The 7960-nt window shown below is 43.2% G+C and overlaps 1 pseudogene; it reads left to right on the top strand.

Annotated features, from left to right (window-relative positions):
- Positions 1-6259: 6259 nt before the first annotated feature.
- On the top strand, positions 6260-6750 carry LOC147726740 (small ribosomal subunit protein RACK1 pseudogene; annotated as a pseudogene).
- Positions 6751-7960: the final 1210 nt, after the last annotated feature.

Genomic DNA, 7960 nt, shown 5'->3' with positions numbered 1-7960 from the left:
TTGGGGCATTTTGTGCGATCGCTGTAGGAATTATTAGGAGACCATTTAGAAATTCTTTCAGGGGTGTAGTATAACATACAGGTTGTTCTAAATTTTTGGAGTCTTAGGCTAGATGACCGTACTCGTTTATTGATATTTATTAAGGAGCACTCTATCTGTTTTGATGTGATATTTGAGCCCAGTAATCGACTCCATTTGTCAGCCAATTTAATACAGTCGTTTGGTTTGAAATCGATTAGGAGTCTATATGTTTCACTTATTACTGACTTATTTTTTGAGGAGTATAAGCAAGTCCAGATATCACATTCAGAAACCTCCGAAATTTGTTTTTTGTTCATCAGATAATCATGTAGCTGTAAGTGTTTATACCTCATGTTTTCAGGTAGGTTATATAGCAATTTAAGAGTATTAAAGTCTAAGAATCCTTGTGTGCCATATAGGTCCCCTAAAACAGTAATTCCTGACCTAGACCAGCCATGTACAATGTTGTCATTAAAGATACTTGGGAGACCCGGATTGCCCCACAGCGGTAGCTTTGAATGGAAAAAGCTAGTTTTACAAAAGGTTAATATATTGCCCCAGATCTTTATTATGTCCCTTGCAGTCTTGAATCTAACCCTTTTGTAGTAATTAGGGTCGTTGGTTCTAAACAAAAACATATTTGAATCAGATTTTAGGATGAAAGAATGGAAGAACAGTGCCCTTCCTCCATTAAGTAAAGAACGAAGGCGAATAACAAAAGCAGACCAAAAATACAATTTGAAGTCAGGAAAATTAAGCCCTCCCTCATTCGTGTTATTTTTCATAAGATTCAGCGACCTTCTCGCTTTTTTATAACCCCAGATGAAGCTACTAAATGCTCCATCTAGTTTCTTGAAGAATTGATTATTTAGTGCTAATGGAATAGATCGAAATAGATACACGTATTTAGGCAGTACCTTCATCTTAATTAGATTGATTCTGCCGATTAGGTTCAGAGGTAGTCTATGCCATTTTTTTAATAATAGACTAGTGGATTTGGTTAGTTCGTTATAGTTTATATTGTTAATTTCCTGTAGTTTGGCCGTTATTTTGACCCCTAAATAGGTAGCAATTTTGCAGATCTCAGGTACTATCACGACTGGAGTGTAGTTAGCTATAACTTGTGTCTTTTGTAGATTAAGTTTATAACCAGACACCTTCCCAAATTTTTCGGCTTCTAGAGCAATTCCCTTTAGTGCCTCGACAATATCTTCCGAATAGACCGCGATGTCATCGGCATCTGCTGTTATTTTTAGCTCCTGTGAGCCTGATCTAAGAGGTACAATCTGGATTGGGGACTGAAGAGCAAACAAAAAAGGTTCCAATGAGAGGGCAAATAAAAGAGGTGATAGGGGACATCACTGGCGGGTTCCACGTTGGATTAAGAAGTCTGAAGATATCAGCCCCCCATAGCTAGTATAGGCAGTTGGATTATCATACAATGCCTGTATGTACCGCAAAAATTGTCCCCCAAACCCTATTTTAGACTGTACGCACCAGAGAAAGTCCCACCCCACTCGGTCGAAAGCCTTCTCAGCATCTAGTAGAATCATGCCGAGTGGGGTGGATTCAGTCTCTGCTACGTCAAATGCCGTAATGGCCATATTAACATGTATTGTGGTGTCTCTCCCGGTTATGAACCCATGTTGCTGTGGATTAATAATTTGAGGCATGATAGGGGCTAATCTTAATGCTCAAATTTTTGCAAATATGTTTGTGTCCGTATTTATCAAAGAGATAGGGTGATATGACCCTCTCTCTTCCTTCGGCTTGTCTTTCTTCAGGAAAAATATTATTTTCGCCCTATTCCAGGATTTGGGAGCTTTTCCATTAGAACCTACAGATTGAATAACTTTCAGTAGTAGGTGTTCTAACTCCTCTGAGCATGATTTGTATATCTCTAGAGGTATGGTGTCTTCCCCTGCCGCTTTTCCTACAGGTAATAGAGCTATGGCTTGGTCTAGTTCTGCCATAGTTATATCATCAGATAGTGAATCTATCTCTAAGATATTCTGAGTGTCTATTGAATGCTCTTCGACATATTTCTGTATGTCGTTTAAATTAGGCTCTAGTTCTGGAGTATATAAGATTCTATAAAAATCAGCAAATTGTTCTAAAATATCTTGTGGTTGGTTATAAATCTTGTTACCAGCCCCCCGAATGTTTGTAATTGTAGAGTTTGCTCTATCCTCGGCAGCTTTGTAAGCCAAAATTTTTCCAATTTTGTCCCCCCCCTCGTATTGTGTTATTTTAAATTTGTGTATATTGGTAATACTTTTCTGAATAAATTTAGTCTTAATTTAGTTTTTTAATGAACAAAGTTTAAGGCCAATTTCTGTGACTGTTGATAAATTTGATCGGAGTGCTGAGGACAGTAGTTCTTCTTGGGTGGTTATTTTTGAGATCAGTGTGTCGTTGTTTTTCGTGCGTTCCAAGTTTTGTCTGATCACGTAAGCCTGAGTGAAACCCCTAATGCTTGCCTTACAAGCATCCCATACCGTACAGAGTGAAGCTGAGTTGATGTTTATATCTATAAATTCAGTAAGATGTGATTTTAGCTGCGTCATATAAAGTGTATCTGAAACTAAGTGTCTGGGAAAGGAAAATGGTCTGGGAGAAGCCCTGGTGTGTGCTGTTGTAAATATCAGCATTATTGCATTGTGATCGGAAAAGATTCGGGGGCATAGAACCATAGAGCTAACTTTCAGTAGGTTATCACTTATTAATGCCATATCTAACCTTGAGCATAGCTTATGAGGTGCAGAATAATAAGTATACCCCGGTATTTTTGGGTATAAATACCGCCAAGCGTCTTTCATGTTATGAATACGACATAAATCAAGAATGGACGACCTGGTTTTGTGCATCCTTTGGTAGCTACCAAACCTGGTTATGTCTATTCTGTAGTCCATGATACAATTAAAATCCCCCATGATGATAAGTTCTCCCTCCCAATCCAAGAGTTTAATATTCAGTTGGTCAAAAAGAATAAGCTCGTCTATATTAGAGCCGTAAACCACACATAAAACATATTTGTGATTCTCGAAGCACGTGTGTAAGAATTCCATTGGATTTTTCACAGGGGGCCTCAGACATCATAATGACACCTTGTCATGGTCCTGTAGCAAAAACAGTACAAATAAGATGTCTTATGCCTTGAGCTGTCTGAGACAGAGAGGCTCACATTCTTCAACTCATGGACTTTGTCTCCTTATGAGCACTGACTGATAATGCAGTTAGGCTCTCACAGACTAGGCCCTGCAATCTGGGGAAATTCCTCCTTTAGCTAACAGCCATACAATGCTGTATTCCACCTCTCCTTATGATAGATGTTTTAAATGCGAATTTTCATTATTCAACACCGAGTAGGAATGGGAATTATGAAAGAAAAAATATTTCTTTTTACAATATTTACATTCTTCATGTTCTTTAATTCCACTGTAACTGCAATATTTTGCAGTTACAATCTAAGGGGCATATTACCAACAACTAGCGATATTTATCGCTATGTTGGCTTAGCGGCAATATTTTTATCGCCGAGCTGCGGCGATTTTTATCGCTTAGGAACCTTGCTATTATCAAGGTTTATCTCCTAAGCGATAAAAATCGGCCGAAATGCATGAATATCGCTGAAAAGTCAGCGATATTCATGCATTACCGAGCTAATACTCTTAGCCATGTTATCCACCTACCATTGGATAACATGGCTAAGAACTGCTCAGGGGCAGGTGTTAGCTTTAGGAGATAATCGCGCTTAGCGCGAATATCTCCAAAGGTTGGTAATAGGAGATAGCGATGTTAGCGACTGTTTCCAGTAGCTAACACCTAAGGCACACCCACTTTGCATGTCATTAGTGATAAATTTCACTGACATGCAAAGCGGGGCCCAAGATGGTCGCTATCTCCTACTAGCTGTCGCTAACTGGTGTTAGTGACAGCTAGGTAATAGGGAGATAATTTTATGTCCGCTTTCTTGGCTTTTAAAGCCAATAAAGCGGAGATAAACCCCCTTGATAATATGCCTCTTAGTTCCTTTTGAATAAAAGCTTCTATTAAAACTCGTTCAGATGACTTGTATGCATGCTGACACAGGGAAAGGGTAAAGGGAAGTGATTAACGATCTGCATTTGGTCGTACTACTTACTACAAAATGCAAATCACAGACCTACGAGTGGAAGTTTGTATCTCCATCTCATCCACAGAATCTACCCCCCTTTATATAATCCATGCACTCCGAGTGACTGAGGGGCCATTAAAGAAAACACTTAGACCTCCTTGAACCCTGGCTAGGATCGGAGAGCCAAATGGCCCTCTGGGCACGCCATAAGAATGCATGGCATGCAACCAGATGTTCTGGACTTGGAGTGACCAGATCTCCGGCCTTTAAGGACGGCTATCTGGTTGCTCCAAGTCTTATGAAAAAGTATTCCATTCACTCTTGGAGGGGGACAAGAACTCTGAGGAACTCGTTCTCGGAGCCTGAGCTGGGTATCAGGCAAATGGTTATGGGGGCCTCACAAGGTTCTGACCTGGATCCAATCAGAGCTATTGAACCCAGACACGTCGGAGAGACCTCACTGGGTCCCCTCAGGCACTTTGCAAAAAAATACAATCACAGCCTCATCACTCTTAAATCCCTGCATCTACCACTGTTATCCTCTCATTCCAAAACTCCCCTTCTCCTCCCCCCAATATTCAACTGGGTCTGAACATTGACGAGTGCTTTCTTTTATAAACCTTTTGAACTGATGTTGGAGCCACCACGCACCTGCTCATTAAGTGCCAAAACACAACCTACTTCCACGTCTCATATACCAACCTCATCAAAGACTACTTTAGGGATGGGTGGGTGGGAAATGGTATTTCTGACCCTGCTAACTGGGGCATTCCCAATAAAATGGCACCTCTGGCCAGACGCTTTCAGATAGGCCCAGGCCCTGAGGAATTGCAGGATTGTGGCCTCGACCCGCAGCCGTATTCCCTCTGATCACCCCTACTGACCCAGACACAAACTGTAATGGCCTGAAATGGGGACTAGCCCTGCCTCTCAGCATGCTTTCCCCTGCCTCCTCTGCTACTATAAGCACCCGCTGCATGGCATATAACGCAACCTGTTTTCTTTGCCTCCCCCCTCTCTTCCAGTGTGGCCCTCAAAGCGCACAACACGCCCTGCTCCCATGCGCTGTTCCAGCACCTGAGCCTCCCCACTAAGCATGACATAGAGCCTCAGCCCAGGACAGTTGGCTAGCCGTTTTTCCCTGCCTGCACTCAACCCACCTTTCTGTACCTTGCGGGACAGAGACATGCAAACCATGATGGCTGCCGCCACCCAGCTGCTTCAGGCGCTCCTGGGCGGCTAAGCCCGTCTGCTCTAGCTCATCTTCCGACAGCAGGTCGATTCTGCCTGCTTGTTGTAAAACGAGCAGCGCATGCTTAATGTCATGTGGGAAATCCATAACTCCACCATGAATGCTAATTCTGACACACTATTAAACGCTATTTCTGACCCTGCTAACCAGGGCGTACCCAATAAAATGGCACCTAACCCTAGTAACTGCTGCACAAAGCCCTAAGTAACCCCGCACCCATTGGACCAATCACAATGCCCTTCGCCCAGACCCTACCACCCCCCTAGTAAGGTGGTGCCTTTTTCCCACCCCCCAAAACCATAATTGCACCAATGTTTCAAGAGCCAAGTTTGGTAACGAAGAGGGTCGGTTTTAAACCACTTGATTATATAAAGAGAGACAACCATAAACAAAGCCCTTATTGGTCATAGTAGGGAAGTCCAGTCTTCATTTTTTGTCAATCCGGTTTACAGGTTATTAGTCCGTAGGATCCATATACATTTTTCTTTGTTAAGTATGGATAAAATGTCTCCACCCCTGTCCGGTTGTTTCAGCAACGCGATGACTAGCCAACATAGGTCATTCTCGTAGTGATTGCATTCTATAAAACGTTCCACCACTGAGGCATTTGCGACCTTGCATCTTCTGTGTTGACATATTCGGACTCAAATCTTTGGCGTGGTTTGCCCTGCTTATACCAGGTTGCATGGACAGATCGTGGCATAAATCACAATAGATGTCTTACCATTCAAAAAATGTTGCAAGGTGACTCACATTGTTATGACTCAATTTGCTTGTACCACTAGTGAATTCACAAACATTGCAATTGCCACATTTGTGGTGGCCTGTTAGAGGGGCCAGTCCCCATAGATCAAGGGGCGCTTGTTTCTGAGCAGATGATCCATTGAGGTACCCTTAAGAGCTTTAATGGACTAGTGAAGCAAATTGGTGCAACCCCCCATTTCCCGGACATGATCTGAAATTCAAGCTGGGATAAGTGTCTTCATGTGGAAGCTTAACCTGGATGAGACCAGCCATTAGATCCCTCAATGGGCTCTTCCTTGACACTGACACTTCATCAGTCATGTGATCATTTCCTTGGATGGGCAGTTTGTGGGATGACACCTTGAAGTTTTGGGATCTTACTGCAGGTACCACCACCCTCTGCTATATGGGAAACAGAAAGAATGTTTAGAGTGTTACCTTCTTAGGCCATAACCATCAAATTGTGTCTGGCTCACATGACAATACCATCAAGCCGTGGAACAACTTTGGAGTTTACAAGTACACCATGCAGGAATAGAACCACTCTGAGTGGGTTTCCTTTGTCCCCTTCTCACCCAGCAGTAGAAACTCAACAATTGTCTCTTGTGGATTGTGATTGGGTTCTTATATAGCGCGCTACCACTCCAAGGAGTATCTTGGCGCTTCAACTCCTAGTTGTCAGATATATGCTGAGAGATCGTGATGGTGAAAAATCAAACACAGAGAGGGTCATAGCAACGCTTTGTAACCTGATTCCGACAGAGGGTAGATCCAGGTTTTTAAGGCTTTCCTAAAGCTGAGTTCAGTTGTACTTTGACGCAGGGACATGGGAAGGTTATTCCAGGCTTTCGACCTGATGACTGCAAGGGATTTCCCTCCCTTGGTCGTTAGCCTGAATCTGGGGACGTGAAGCAGATTAGTTGTGGATGACCTAAGGGTTCGTTTTGGCTGGTAGGGTTTAAAATACTTCCTCAGGTACAGCGGGCCTTGTTGGTGGTAGGCTCTGTAGGTGATGGTAAGTACCTTAAAAAGGATGTGCTTATGCACCGGAAGCCAATGCAGTGCATCCAGTGCTGCGATGCCGAGGACTTTTTGGGCAGTTTCAGGACAAGCCTGGCGGCTGCATGCTGGACCATTTGCAGTCTGTTCAGGGCCGATTTATTTAGCCCTGCGTACAGACTGTTACAATAGTCCAGTCTGGAAGTAATGAGCGCTACAGCTACTGTCCACCTGGCGCTCAGAGGGAGAAAATCAAAGAATTCCCCGAAGCTTTTAATAGTTCTAAAACAGGCCCCTGCTACTTCTTTGGCTTGTAGATTGAAAGACAAAGTGTTGTCGAACTTGATACGCAAGTTACGAGCAGCATTAATAGTCTTGGGAGGGGCTTCCACCATTTCCGGCCACCAGTCCTGTGGTGAAAAACAGTTATTGAGGCCGAAAGGGACGATCTCCGTTTTTGCTGAATTTTGCTGGATAGGACAAGATAATTGAGTTGACCCTGTCTCACCTTATGGCTTGTCTTGTGCCTTTGAAGGGAAGTACAAATAGGCAGTGCTGTGGGATCTGAATGATGACAAACACCTTTTAGACAGCTGAAGCGCCATAAGTGCTTTAGCCGCAACTGCTACTGGCTATTTGCAGGCACTGGCCCCACATCAAGATTTGGATCTGGAGGGGAAGATTATTGTGGTAGCAGGAAGTGATCAGCACCAGCAGCAAAGCAGAACCCCTAAAATGCACCTCTCTGGCATGATCTGCTGGTGGGCAGATCTTGTTTGCTGGGTACAAAAATAATCTAATCAGAGTGTGGCAGGTCAACAATGGGA

Source organism: Lissotriton vulgaris, chromosome 3_1, assembly GCF_964263255.1.
Source record: "Lissotriton vulgaris chromosome 3_1, aLisVul1.2, whole genome shotgun sequence".
Classification (NCBI taxonomy): Eukaryota; Metazoa; Chordata; class Amphibia; order Caudata; family Salamandridae; genus Lissotriton; species Lissotriton vulgaris.
This window is presented reverse-complemented; position numbering and strand designations above follow the sequence as displayed.